Source organism: Thamnophis sirtalis, unplaced genomic scaffold (assembly GCF_051295495.1).
Source record: "Thamnophis sirtalis isolate CommonGarterSnake01/CBP01778 unplaced genomic scaffold, rThaSir2_p1.2 scaffold_14, whole genome shotgun sequence".
Lineage (NCBI taxonomy): Eukaryota > Metazoa > Chordata > Lepidosauria > Squamata > Natricidae > Thamnophis > Thamnophis sirtalis.
The window spans coordinates 22,975,340-22,990,305 of NW_028261394.1; the positions used below are offsets into that span (position 1 = coordinate 22,975,340).

The following is a 14,966-nucleotide window of genomic DNA, read 5'->3' on the forward strand; positions in this document are numbered from 1 at the left end:
AAACAGATGTGACTATGAATTGCCCCATTCCTTAGGGCAGGCAGTTTTTTCACTCTTGACAACAGATCTCCCCAAATTCTAGTACTCAAAAATAGATTTCCTTGTGAATGAAAGATGCAAATCACAAATATTCAAAGCGAAACAATTCAGACCTACAAAGCTTTTTTCCACTCCTTATGTGGAAAGCTGTGGGTGGGCATGCAAAGAGGGAAACGTTTGTTTCCAAGATTTTAACCTCTTCTGATGTTCTGTACCCCAACTAGACAGTATCCTTGTCCATTTTCAACTTTCCAATCCTTTTTCAATAAGTACAATAATAACTTTTATCAGGCTAATCGAAGACACACAAAGTCTCGGAAGTCGAGACACAGAGGGCCCAGGTCTTTGGTCCAGGTAAGATCTTCCACATTTTGGAAAAAAGCCCATCTTAAACTATTATTTTAATTAACAGCTTCTTCAGTAGTTTAATTATATTAGGTATCTACATTAACAGCTTGTTGGTCTGAGAAGCAGTGTGGTTTTGGATTTTTCAAGGAGGATTTTTCAAGGTGGTAACAGCAAATATGTGCCACTGTATAACTTGAACACTGGTAGTGGTAAATAATAAAAACTTTGGTTGTCTTGTTTTCAATATGCTTTTCCAAAATGCCAAATAGTACATGTATAGCATAATCTTCAATATATTACACTTTATGTGTATTACACTTTCAGGAAACTACTCATTTTACTTGTCTGAACTATCCCACAATAAGCTCTAAAAATGGTAGTATTCTATGATGGAGAATTTACTGAGAACCTTAGTCCTCAGACAGAAACCTCATGGTATGGAATGAATAAGCAATGGCCATCCACTAGAACAGGAGTGTTAAACTCGTGCTGTCCCAGCGGCATCATATGATGTATCGAGACTTTCCCCCCCTTTGCTAAAACACATGGGGGCAGGGCCAGCACATGATGCATCTGGCCTACGGTCCATGAGTTTGACACCCCTGCACTAGAACATAATGCTGGAAGCCTTCAAAACCTTCAAAACAACCTCAGTATTAAAACATAAAGAATTACCGCATTTTTCGGAGTATAAGACGCACCTCCCCCCTCCAAAAAAAGAGGGAGAAAATCTGGGTGTGTCTTATATACTGAATACAGCATTCCTGGTCTTCCGAAACACCACTCCTTTCACAAAAATGGATGTGCAAAGGGTTTGGGAGACCTCCAAAGTGCTCCTAGGGGCTGGGGAGGCAAAAACAAGTAAAAAACAGCCTGTTTTTTGCTCATTTTTGCCCCCCCCCAATCCCAGAAGTACTCTACAAGCATGCCCTGGTTTTGGGAAAAAATCGGCTGATTTTTGCCCCAACCCCCCAACCCCAGGCACTTTGCAGACCTCTCAAACTCTCTGCATGCCCCGGTTTTCACAAAAGAAATGAGGCGTGTAGGGGGTTTGGGAGGCCTGCAAAGTGCAAAAACTTTTCTCCTAGAATTGTGGAATGTGTGAGTGGAAAGACTGATAGTCTTGAGGGTGTAGATTGAAAGCTTGAAGGAAATGTGACCGGCCAAAGGTACCCAACCAATTTTGTGTCAGGACTACAACTCATAACTTTTCAGTTTCTAGCCTAATTCCTTAACGACTACATCAAACTGGCTCTATCTCTCAAACCACTGAAGGGCTCAAACCTCTCCAAGAAGTCCTCTAGACCAGTAATGACTAACCTTTTCCCCATCACGTGCCAAAAGTGGGGGGCGCACAGGGGGGTCATGTGTAGGCATGCCCACACCCATAATTCTATGCGCATGACAACCCCCTCCCCGTGCACATGCCCGCGTGACTTCTGCCTCCCCTCCCCTTTTTGGCACGTGATGGACCCATTTTTCTCCCTCCAGAGACTTCTGGGAGCCTGGAGAGGGCGAAAACGGTCTCCCCTGCCCCCCCCAGGCCCTCCGGAGGGTGAAAAACAGCCTACGGGCAACCCGGAAGTCCATTCCCAATGAAGCTTCTGGAAGGAGAAAAACAGTCCAACGCACAAACCATTTGCGCACATTGGGTTGTTTTTCGTGAAAAACAGCCAAAAATGAAGGCCAAAGTCAACCCATCAGCACGCTCATGCACACTGGAGCTGACAGGGCAATGCCTTGCATGCCCTAACAAACGGCTCTACGTCCCACCTGTGGCATGCGTGCCATAGGTCTAGAGCTGCAAATTTACTGCTGGTCCTGTAAATCTTCGCTCATCACTTGGGGAATCAACCCTTCTTCCTCCTTCCCTTTTCACAAGAGAAATGCCATCACTTTTATTTGAAAAAAGAAAATGAAAAAATCCCTTTGCAGCTTTAGGTACAGAATATTCAGTGTCAAAGAATATCAAAATATACAGCTATATTAATCAGAAATCACGACTTAAAAGGATCTCCCATAGAAAAATATAAAGATAAAACAGGGCATGAGGGAGATCTGGGCAAACCATAAGATGTTGCTTATCTTCCCTGGTTTGGAGGCAGCTCTGCAACTAGGCTGTATAAAATCCCAGAGCAAAATATTAGATTTTCTTTAAGCTTACACAATAAAAGTTACAGATCCAGTACAAGAGGGACAATCAATTAAATGTGAGTCATCAATGTGCTTCAGCTGCCAAAAAAAAGCCAGTGTTTTGCCAATCCCATGATCCTTAGTGGGAACACATCTGATTGACTGGTAGTTGCTCCCCCCCTTTAGACCAGGCCCTAGAAAATGCACTTTAATAAAGACAATAGGTAAATGAAACACAGCTGTTTCATCACAAATATATAAGAACAATTAGTAGGCTTTCACAAATTCAGTTAATAGCTCATTTTCAAATTGGCCCCATTAAAAATTAAATTGCCCGCCTATGGGGCATGGGCCCCACATTGGGAATCACTGATCTAAGGGGTTGTCTCAATGAAGAGACAAGAAGTTGTCTCAATCTAGTTTCCAAAGCACCAGAAGGCAAGAGAAGAAACAGTGGATGGAAGCTAATCAAGGAGAGACCCAACCTAGGAGGAGAAATTTCCTGACAGTTAGAACTATTAATCAGTGGAACGATTTGCCTTCAGAGGTTGTGGGTTCTCCATTACTGAGGTTTTTAAGAAGAGATTAAACAACCAATCTGAAATGGTGTAGAATTTCCTGCTTGAGCAGAGGGCTGAACTAGGTCATCTCCAACTCTATTATATCTTGTATCTTGTTATACAAGTTTCTGGCTAAACATTTTCTAATTGAAATGACCATGTTTCAGAAGCAACAATTCTCTGGTTGCTTTCTTGGATATTTTTTTAATAATTTCATGCTGGCTTATACTACTCCATTTTCTATCTTTAGCTTTCCAGGATTTTTTTTTAAGTTACTCTGGTTCTGATGTTCATCAGAACATACTACAAGAAGACAAAAATGCAACTAAGCATTAACAAAGCATGCTGAAGAGTATGGAAAGCATGAAATGTGTGGAGGTGATTGTGATGTGTTCCATGAATAATAGATTCCTTATTCTGTAATTTGATTCATCCAGTGGAGAAGAAGATACTCCTTGAGTGAAATTTCTGAGATATTTTAAGAGTTGATGAGTTGATAAGGAAAAGCTTTGTTCCTTATTCAAACACACCCATTTCAAAAGCAGAAATAGAACCATCATTGTTATTTCTTTCTTACCAGCCATCTCACTCAAAATCATGATGGATTTTCATCCCTCTTTTAGCTTACTTTTGTCAGCATTCTCAACATTTCAGTGGAAGTGAAAACATTCTTGCTTACCAAAACAATTGAAAGGTTGCATAAGGAATTTCCAACTTTCACGGATCTTGACTATCAACTTTGGTTTGAAAAGAGGCTCGTGATGGTGTTGCCAAGTGTAACTGCTGCTATTCTTCAACAAATCCCCATCAATATTTCCTGCAAGGCCTATGAATCTGTGTAAGTCTTCAGTGTTTTGCTCGGTGTTTATGTGTATGGGGTGGTGGTGGTGGTAGACTTATCTTTATGTCATAATAGGATAAGAAGAAAATAAGAATAACCATAGTGTACTTTAGCTTAACTTCTGGATTCAATGGCCTGTAGCAGTGTTTCTTAACTATGGCAACATGAAGATGTGTAAACAACTCCTTGAGGGAAATTCTGGGAGTTGGGCTCCCACTGCACTAGAAGAGGATTCGACCCCTGTATGTGTTGACTAAATATAACTACAGTATTTTTTGTCTTCCAGGATTGCTGGGATTGACAGCGGCTTTTTTGAAATTTCACAGAAAAGGAAAACAGATATTTTAAACTACATAGTGTCCTTCCTCACCCAAAAGTCTCAAACAACCGGTAACTAATTTAAATATAGTGAGACCTAAAGAATTAGAATAATGATTTTAAAAAAGATTACTTTCTGTGCTGTTGTATGGTTGGGTAGCTCATCAAAATCTCATTATTCACAAACCTGTGAGATTTAGACGTATTTTATTGCTTTTTATGTGAAAGCAAAGCATATCTGGGGGCCCAGTAGAAATCCTGAAATCTTCAGGCATTGATTGTATTTCCAAATCTTGGCTTAGGGGAAATGTTGCCATTAATCTTATATTGACACTTCATTTAGAATTTGAAGGATGATTTTCAAAGAATGACTACTAAGAGAAATGCCAGGATGGTGTTGAAAAGGGTTTATTAAAAGATCACCCTTGAGGATAGTTACAACATCCGAAAGATACAACCCCAAACAGCTGGGTGAGCTCAAATGGCAGAGGAGATCCCAGAAATCAGTTCAGGAGGAAGCTGGGAAAAGGGGGCCAGTCTTATAGCCCCTTTTCCTCACTTACCACCCCTTGAAATCCTCAAGTGATTCTATTATACTACCAAGGGGAAATTAATGCTTATATTTACACTCTTTGGTCAGAATGAGATTACAAGAGAGCAAACACTGTAGGTGCACAACAGGGAATATACTGGCTGTTTCCTTAGCATGATTTCCAGATGCTTAGGAGGCAGAAGAAAGCCTAAGTAGGGTCTAACTAATTAGGGTCTTGCCAATTTCAGATGTGGAAGGTGTTAATTGACTAATTAAGCTTTCAGAGCTGAGCTAACTGAGATTAGCTCCTTTTTGGGAAGTGCTGCTGCTGCTGCTGCTGCCACTTCAGCTGGGAAGAAAAGCACTGTAAGAAAAGATAGCTTGTTTAAGCAAACTTTCCTCTCTGCAAGGGGTGGAGGGGAGAAAGGGTTAGGATCAGGCTGTCAGACACAGGAGAAAGAAGTCATAAAATGGAACAGGAAGCAAGGCATTATTGTTGAAAAAAAACTTAACATATAGGTAATTATATCTGAAGAGACAGTAATAATTAATTTGCACTACAGTAGAATTTCATTAGGGAGCAGAACCACAGTCCTCAGTAAAGAAGTTGGCTCACAACTTTTATTTTTGCATGCTTTTGTAGGTCCCATCTGTTCTGAACAAACAACAACCAGAAAGTGGCTCATCAAATTCTTTAGGAGATTCTCTGTGACTATGCCATACATTCAGTTGGTTTCCTACTACCGCCAGACCTTTGATGTAGTAAGTCTTTTATGGTTTGGACTTCAGCCTGCCATGTCTTGTGGTTTCTGGGCATATAAGAGAAGAACTCTTTTGCCTAGTGGTGTTGACCTAATGCCCCATTTCTCCAGATGTACCGTAAAAAGAAAACTATGTTCACTATTGACTAGGGCAAGATTGACTGTCTCCTGGTGAAGAATTGAAGGAAAGAAAATGTGTGAGATGTGAGATTGGTTCTTTCAAGGGGGTCCTTGGATATTAAAGATTAGAAATGGAAAAATCAACACTCTTTTACATAAAAAATATACTGTACAGTATATCAGTTGGAAAAAAGTAGGCTGGGGCCTTTTTTTCCTCAGTCAGTCAATCAAAAAATCTATCATCTTCAGCAAACTATTACCTTTCCATGCTAAGCAAGAAGGAAGAGTGACAATCAAAATGAGCACAGTTTTCCTCTAATCTGATGGTTTCTGCATTGGGCCAGCTGGCTGGGAATTTTGGAATTATCTGTAAAACTGCTTGGAGAAGATGACTTGTTATTGGCAATATCCACTATCATAGCCAGCCTACTAGTCTGAGTAGTAGTGTGACTTATTCATTTGCTTCAATATTGATTAATATTTGAAAGAGTGGGTGATTGTATTGATATTTGCTTACAGGTCTCTCTTTCTGTCTTTCTGTCTGGCTATCTAGCTATTATCTTAGATATATAGATATTTATTTATTTTCCCAAACAGTACACAGTTTTGGATCTATTAACTCCAAAACAAATTGGGGATATGATAATCCATTCTGACACTTTGACCAGCATCTCTTCGGCCAAACACCTTGTGGCCTTCTTCCAAGATAGCAGCTTCAGCGATGTCCAGATGATTCTCAAAGAATTCACCCAAGCTGCTATTAAGGTATGTGTCCCTACCTCTCCACCCCTGTTCCCAGTCCATTTGTATGAGGAAAACATAAAGGGGGTTGTTTCAGAATTTAATTTAACAAATTAGTTAAAATGCACGCATTGGCCAGCTGGTCTTTGGGTTTCCAGCACTCCGGCGTGAAGAGCAGCTGGCAACAGCATGTGTGCCCACGGAGAGGGCTCTGCATGCCACCTCTGGCACACTTGACATAGGTTCACCATCATGGGTATAGGTTCTGCTTGAGCAGGGGGCTGGACTAGAAGACCTTGAAGATCCCTTCTAGCTCATTCTATTCTATTCTAAATCTCTCAAGAAGAAGCCCTGGGATTTTCCCATTATAGGGGAAATACCTGGATAAATGGTCATGAACCACTTTAAAATGTAGGAAAGAAAGAATTCATATTTGAATGTTTCTCATATTAAAATAATCACTCCATATAATCATAATTAGCAGGGTCAAGAGTAATGCAAGGCTAAAACTTATTTCCCATGGCCAAGGTTTTTTAGATACAAATATGGATCTCTACACCATTCAGATGAGCATATGATTCTATGATTATGTTTTTCAATTGGGTGACTTCTCGGACTTTCTTGTAATCCCTGTGCAGCAAAAGTTTGTTGTTCTTCCAAACCTGGAAGTGACCCAGTTGCTCTTGACACATTTCCTGGACCTGGCGTCTTCTTATTTGGAGATGTACACTGCAATTGATTGGAACATCACATTCCAGCAAAATCTGTGCTTCCTTGCTTATGCATTCAATACCACAACACTTACTTACATCATTCCCCAAGACTTTGCATCCTTCGTGGTTATGTACGTATTCCATACATTTGCCCTTATAGCAGGAGCCTCTAGCCTTTCTGTTCCAGTGGCCACCATTCATATTTTTAAAGTATGCTGTGCAAGTTTAAAGAGCCATGGCAGTCCCTTAAAGAAGTCCATTTACAAAATGGCCAAAATCGTGGGTCTGGGCAATCACAGAACAAATTAGTGAGGTTGCTCTCTACCATTTTTCTTAGTCCTCAGACACCCATTATCACTCACTGACTTATGTTGCCTTTTTTTCTTACCAAGGTTGCTCACCTGCAAACAAATCACTGGGCTCCTTGCATATTTTCTACCAACCTGGCTACTGCAATAGAGACTATTAGACCAGAAATAGGTACTCTAATATACGCCAGGTGTCTTAGCTATCAAAGCCTCAGTAAGACTGGTGATAAAGCAACTTGGAACTTGTAATCTAGGACATTAGGAGGGCATCAGTTTGCCTATAAGTTGCACTAGGCTTATTTGTGTATATGTAATTATACTGACTCTGAGTGATGTATAACAGTGCAAAAAATAGCACACATCATCATATATAGTAAAATAGTAACATAATAACAAAGATAGTTGGCCACTTGGCCAAAATCAAAGGCACCCTTAAATGGTATGGCTTTTCAAACCTTATGACTTTTAAGGGGTTTGGGGCGAGTTTTAGCTTTTGTATATGTATGCCTTCAAATGAATTTTTGACTCCTTGATATGTCCCTGAAGTTTTTGTGAACCATTGAGTCATTTTCTGTTGTTACTTGTATCATTTCAGTGTGTCAAAGTTTAGCGATGCACATGACCAAATGTCAGAAACCTCAAAGAGAGCTGTGGTGCTCTGGATTATTCACTATCTCAAGGAATTTAAAGGTAATCTGACATCCCGCTTATGCTGTCTTTGGCAAATTTAAGAAATGTCTCCATTGGACTTATCTCCAATCATAGCCATTCCATTACTCATTCCCTTATGACAGCCACTTGTGAGATGGTCACTGAGATGTGTCATGTGTGCTTCATGTCCCATGGATACATGAATTAGCACAAAAAGCTGGTTAGATAAATTTCTTGTGCTGTCCAAGAAAAAGGAAATTACTTCTGATTTGCCATGCATAACCATTTTGCAGCCCCAGAGAGCTGTTTCTATGAGCTTAAGTCAAGCCATTTTTAGTGAGGGATTACAGTGGTGATGAGTGTATTGTTCTGAAGCGTAAAGGGACAATTTGGGGATAGATCATTCTGAAGAAGATCTATGTGGCTGCTAAGAGTCAACATTAACTTGATTCCACATGTTTTCTCAAAGAGACTTCTCAGCTCTCCTCCTCTTAAACAATTTCCGTTAGTGGAGATGAGAATGATTGGCAGTTGTAAATAGATAGGAATGGACATGCTTTGCATTGGTTAAAGGGGAGGGTCAAGGTCTCAGTATTTCAGTATCGTGGATGGCAAGGTAAAGTATACCAGTAGTGTTTGCATTGGATAAGCTCTGTATTCCATGAGTTCTTTTGTTCCTTATTCAGCATATCAAATGGAGCTCAATGATGAATGGATCCATCAGGCATGGGGCTTGTTCTTCCATGATGCCACCTTGGAAGAAGTGAAATCCACTCATGAGAAATTTGAACCTGTGAGTATGATTTGTTGTTTAGCAGCTAATTAAGACCATAGTGATTGTGGGGGCAGAAGGTATGTGTGTATTTTCAACATGATTTGAAATATGTACTTGGAATCTTATACAACCACTATATCCCTTGACTATAGGAGGGAGACGGGGAACCCCCTGCAGGGTAAGGCTGAGGAATATAGTCAGTTCTTGGCAGACAAAATTGCTCGGTTTCGATCGGAACTGGACTCCACCCCCGCAGATCCAGCCGGGACACAGGGGAATAACTTGGTAGACCATCTCTGGGTTGAGTTTCAGGATGTTGCCTCTGGGGATGTGGACAAGGCTATGCGAGCTGTGAGTTCCTCCACCTGTATACTGGACCCGTGTCCCTCTTGGCTGACTGCCAACAGCAGAGAGGTGACATGAGGCTGGATCCAGGCGGTTGTCACCGCCTCTCTTCGGGAGGGACACCTCCCCACCGCGCTTAAGGCGGCGGTGGTGAGGCCCCTCCTGAAGAAACCGTCCTTGGATCCAGCAGTTCTTAACAACTATCGTCCAGTCTCCAACCTCCCCTTTCTGGGGAAGGTTGTTGAGAAGGTGGTGGCCTTACAGCTTCAGCGTACCTTGGAGGAAGCTAACTATCTTGACCCCTTCCAGTCTGGCTTCAGGCCCGGTTACAGCACTGAAACCGCTTTGGTCGCATTGACCGATGATCTCTGGAGAGCCAGAGATGGAGGCTACGCGTCCATCCTGGTTCTCCTCGACCTCTCAGCGGCTTTCGATACCATCGACCATGGTATCCTTCTGCGACGACTGCGGGAGGTGGGGGTGGGCGGCACTGTTTTACAGTGGTTCTCCTCCTACCTCTCAGACAGGTCGCAGTCGGTGTTGGTGGGGAGGGAGAGATCGTCCCCGAGGCCCCTAACCTGTGGGGTGCTGCAGGGCTCGGTTCTGTCCCCCCTGCTATTTAACATATACATGAAACCGCTGGGCGAGATCATTCGGAGGCACGGGATTAAGTACCATCAATATGCGGACGATACGCAGTTGTATCTGTCCGCCCCGTGCCAACTCAATGAAGCGGTGGACGTGATGAACCGGGGCCTTGGGGCTGTTAAAGACTGGATGAGAGCTAACAAACTGGTACTCAACCCGGAAAAGACCGAGTGGCTGTTGTGTTTTCCTCCCAAAAATTTGGCTAACGTTCCATCAATCAGGCTGGGGGGGCAAAATTTATTCCCCTCAGACAGGGTCCGCAACTTGGGAGTCCTCCTGGACCCACAGCTGAGTTTTGACCATCATTTGTCGGCTGTGACCAGGGGGGCATTTGCCCAGGTTCGCCTGGTGCGCCAGTTGCGGCCCTACCTGAACCGGGAGGCTCTCACAACAGTCACTCGAGCCCTTGTGATCTCTAGGCTGGAATACTGCAATGTGCTCTACATGGGGCTGCCCTTGAAGAGCATCCGGCGACTTCAGCTAGTCCAGAACGCGGCCGCGCGAGTGATCATGGGCGCACCACGGTTCGCCCATATAACACCAATCCTCCGTGAGCTGCGCTGGCTACCTGTTGATCGTCGGGTGCACTTCAAGGTCTTACTTACTACCTATAAAGCGCTCCATGGTAGTGGATCTGACTATTTGAGAGACCGCCTCCTGCCAATTACCTCCCTGCGTCCCATCAGATCGCACAGAGTAGGCCTCCTCCGAATTCCATCCGCCAGTCAGTGCCGACTGGCGACTACGCGGAGGAGAGCCTTCTCAGTTGCAGCTCCGACATTATGGAACAACCTCCCCATGGAGATCCGTACCCTCACCACAGTCCAGGCCTTCCGCACAGACCTCAAGATCTGGCTATCCCGTCAGGCCTGGGGATAGGATTACTCTCACCCCGCCCGAATGTTGAGTGAATGTTGTGTTTTTATGGTTAATTTTCTTTTAATCACGATTCTTTTTTTAAGTCTTGTCTTGCACTCCCTTCCCTTCATTGTTGTAAGCCGCCCTGAGTCCCCTCAGGGAAAAGGGCGGCATATAAATCCCCAATAAAATCCTAAAAAAAATAAATCCTATTTCTTGGAGAAGGCCAAATTTTTGCAGATATTTTTCCAATTACCTTAAGAAATTTTCTTGTCTTGTCTTGTTGCATTGTTTCTAGACAAACTTAGTCCAGCTTAGTAAACACATTTCCTTTGGATAAGTACCCCAGGATGTCTTTCATGAGAGGGAGGCGGTACATGTTTTCTATGTAGATCCTGTGGAATATTTAAAGAGAAAAAAGATGGGTCATCACTGACAGATCTTTTTTCTCTTTAAATAGCATAGGGACTGCCACTTGGGACTTCGCCTCATCTCTTTGGGGGTCAGTACGTACATCTTAGGCTTAGGGAGCTTCGCCTCTGGCAAGATCTCAATTGCACAATCCATAGGACAATGGGAGATCAGACCATTGGATTCCTTCAGCAAGGTCTCTGTACTCCTAGCAGGCTCCCGGGGCACCATTTTGATAGCCATTTTCATGTACTCAGGCCCTTCCATTCCCCCTGATTGTAGCTGGGGCTCACTATGCTTCTTCCTTGTAGGTTTTGGGTCATCACTAAGCACTCAGTATACTGTTGGGCTCAACTTCTTCAACCATGTCAGCCTCAATATCATGACTTCTACCATTTTTGGGGCTACCATGAATTAGATAGTCTCTTTGTGACTCCCCAGTCTCATACTCACTAGCTCAGTCAGATAGGAAGTGGACAGTCCTCCTATAATTGAACCATTGACCTGCTTGAACTTCATGGGCTGGCGTAGCTTCCTCACTTTTAATCCTAAACTCCTCACTGATTGCAGGCTGGCCAAGCTTTGGATGCATTCCAAGTCCATTAGGGCCATTATGACTCCTCTGTCCTCTCACCCTCGAGTGCGGCACTACAATCTCCACCCAGGTAGTAAAAGGAGCGACAGCTCCACTTACCATTGGGTCATCCTCCCCTTCGCTGTCACTTTTGTAAAAGATCAGCCCAGTCTCGCCGGCAGTCAGAATTCCTTACCCCTCACTGGTTGGGGAAGAGACCTCTAAGATTTCGTATGCCACCAGCATCTTTTCCCTTGCCTTCTTTGGCATCTTTTTGGTCTTTGATTGGCTTGGAGCCTTTGGGGCCATCATGGGCTTGGGCACTGGACAGGTTGTAGCCCTATGGCCCTCCTTACCACATCTGAAATATAGCCCGTGTTCATGTCTTGGGGCCTCGTTGGGTGGAGGATGTGGCGGCTGGGGTCTTCTGACCCAAGAGAATGGCTTCTTCTCAGTTGGCTTTTGGCTCCTCCATGCCTCTTGTACTCTATCAGTGCCAACTCCACTTTTTATTGCACCTGGTACCACACATGGATATCATCTGGGAGGCCACAGGACATGCAGACATGGTACAGCTCTCGGTTCATGCCATCACGAAAGTAGTACAACAGCACTCCCTCAACTTCCAAGCTAGGCTTCGAAATTCACATATATACTCAGTCACCAGCCTGCTGCCCTGCTTGAAGGCTCTATGGACCTACATGTTGTCGGATCTCAGTGTTCTGGCCCAGCCTTGGCAGAAGCAAGAAACAGACTCCTTGTCATGAAAACCCTCTCTTTATATACCTTGTGAATTAATTGCATTCACTCACTGAAAAGTCCAGGCAATAGTCCTTTAAGGAGTTAACTGCACCACCTCGGCTCCATCTGGTGGTGATGTTGTCTAACCCACATTCTTCTACTTTATCTAGTAGTAGGTTATGGTCTACCTTATCAAATGCCTTACTGAAGTCCAAGTAAACTATATCGACGACATTCCTCTGGTCCACTAATTTTGTCACATTATCAAAGAATGCAGTAAGATTAGTCTGGCATGATCTATTTTTGACGAACCCATGTTGCTTTTGGCTATTACTTTGTTTGCTCCTAGGTGTTCGCTAATTCGTTGCTTGATTACTTTTTCCAGAATCTTTCCTGGTATTGAGGTCAGGCTGATAGGTCTGTAGTTCCCTGGATCTATTTTTTTCCCCTTTTTTGAAGATGGAAACCACATCAGCTCTTTTCCAGTCCTCTGGCAGTTCCAGGATCTCTGAAAGATATAATTCAGTGGTTCCGAGATCTCGTCTGCCAGTTCCTTCAGAACCCTGGGGTGTAATCCATCCGGTCCTGGTGATTTGAACTTGCCTAGGCTAGACAAGTGCTCACTTACCGTTTTCTTCCCTATTTCAATTTGTGTTCCTAATCTGATTTTTGTGGTGCTGTTTTTGATAGGTTGGACTGTTTTATCCCTTTGTGTAAAGACAGATGCAAAACATGAGTCTGTTGCTTGTCACCTTCTTGCCACTTTCTCCCAGCAATGGACCAATTGTTTCCTTAACCTTTTTCTTGTTTTTAACATGTTGGAAGAAGCTTTTTTTTGTTTGTTAATTTTTACTTTTGTGGCAACCCTTTCTTCATTGTGAGCCTTAGCTTTCCTCACTTCATCTTTACAGGCTTGGGCTATTTGCTGATATTCTGCCTTAGTTATGTCCCCCTCTTTCCACTTTTTATATTTATCTTTTTTGTCTTTCAATCTGTCATTCCTTCTAGTTCTTCCCTTTGTTTAGTATTCATATTTATAGCTAATATCTTTGTTTTACCTAAGTTTATTTTGAATCCTGACACTTGACCATATTGATTAATCATGTTCATTAAGACCTTACTAGATTCCTGTGGTTGAGTTAATGTTATAACCAAGTCATCCGCATAGGCCCGTACTCTATATTCTTGCTGCCTAATCCTGATTCCCTGTAGGTCCCCTGAACCCCGTATTTTATTCAACAATATTTCCAAAGTTATAATAAACAATAGTGGGGATAAGGGACACCCCTGCCTTGTGCCCCTTTCGATTTTAAATGAATCTGTTAAGCTTCCATTAACTATGATTTGGGCTGTTTGTTCCTGATATATTGCTTTAATTGATTGTAAAAAGTGCTCCCCTATTTGCATTTTTTGCAATATTTTCAGCAGGAATTGCCAATTCACTCGATCAAAGGCTTCTGCAGGTATTCTAATGTATTAAGGATTAATCTTACGTTAGTTCTCATTTGTCTCCCTTGAATAAAACCTGTTTGCTCATTAGGAATCAATTGCTGAATAACCAATATTAACCTGTTCGCTAGTATTTTAGTGAAGATTTTATAATCTATATTAAGTAATGATATGGGTCTATAATTTTTTGGTTGAGTAGGATCTTGATCTTCTTTGGGTATCAAAGATATAAAGGCTGTCTTCCAAGATGGGGGTACCTTCCCTTCCACTTGGATCTTATTAAATAATTCCTTAAGCGGTTCTTCCATTTCTAACTGCAAATTTTTGTAGTAAGCCGCTGTCAAGCCATCTGTACCCGGTGCTTTCCCTGCTTTTAGCTGTTTAATTGCCTGGAGGATTTCTCCCGAGGTTATTGGTTGATTCAGTCTTTCCCTCTGCTTGTCTTTGACTATGAGTATTTTTTCTTTGTCCAGTCTATCTATATCTAAGCTTTGAATTTCATCGTTCGTATACAATCCTATAAAAAATTCACGAAAAACCTTTTGAATCTCCTCCTGTTGATACACTTCCTTTCCTTTAAAATATAATTTCGATATGTTACGAGACTTCTGTTTTTTTCCTAATCAAATATGCTAACCATCTACCAGATTTGTTTGCATTACAGAAAGTGTTGTGTTTTGCATATAGCAAATTGGTAGCCACCTGATCTGACATCAACATGTTAAATTGCTCTTTTAATAATGTGATTGTTTCTTTAATCTTTTTGTCTCCTGGATTTAAGATTAGCTCCTGCTCTCTCTTCCTAATTTCATTCTCAAGTTGAATTCTCTTTTCCCCCTGTTTGCATCTATGTAGTCTATTCATATTTATCAGAACTCCTCTCATATACGCTTTACTTGCATCCCATACCATTTCCATAGATGTACCCTTATTCATATTAAAAACAAAATATTCTTTTAATAACTTTTTACATTCATTAATGTTTTTCTCATATCTAAATAAATTTTCATTCAGTCTCCAAGACCTTGCTCGAGTCCCCACCCCCAACTCCATCCAGACTGGATTATGATCTAATAAGGCTCTGGAGCATATCTTCGTCT

At 42.2% G+C, this 14,966-nt stretch overlaps 1 protein-coding gene across 1 annotated transcript in view; it reads left to right on the top strand.

Moving 5' to 3' along the window:
- The window catches only part of LOC106551790 (uncharacterized), a 110,716-nt gene that overhangs the window by 25,310 nt on the left and 70,440 nt on the right, over positions 1-14,966 (top strand). The window lies entirely within an intron of this gene.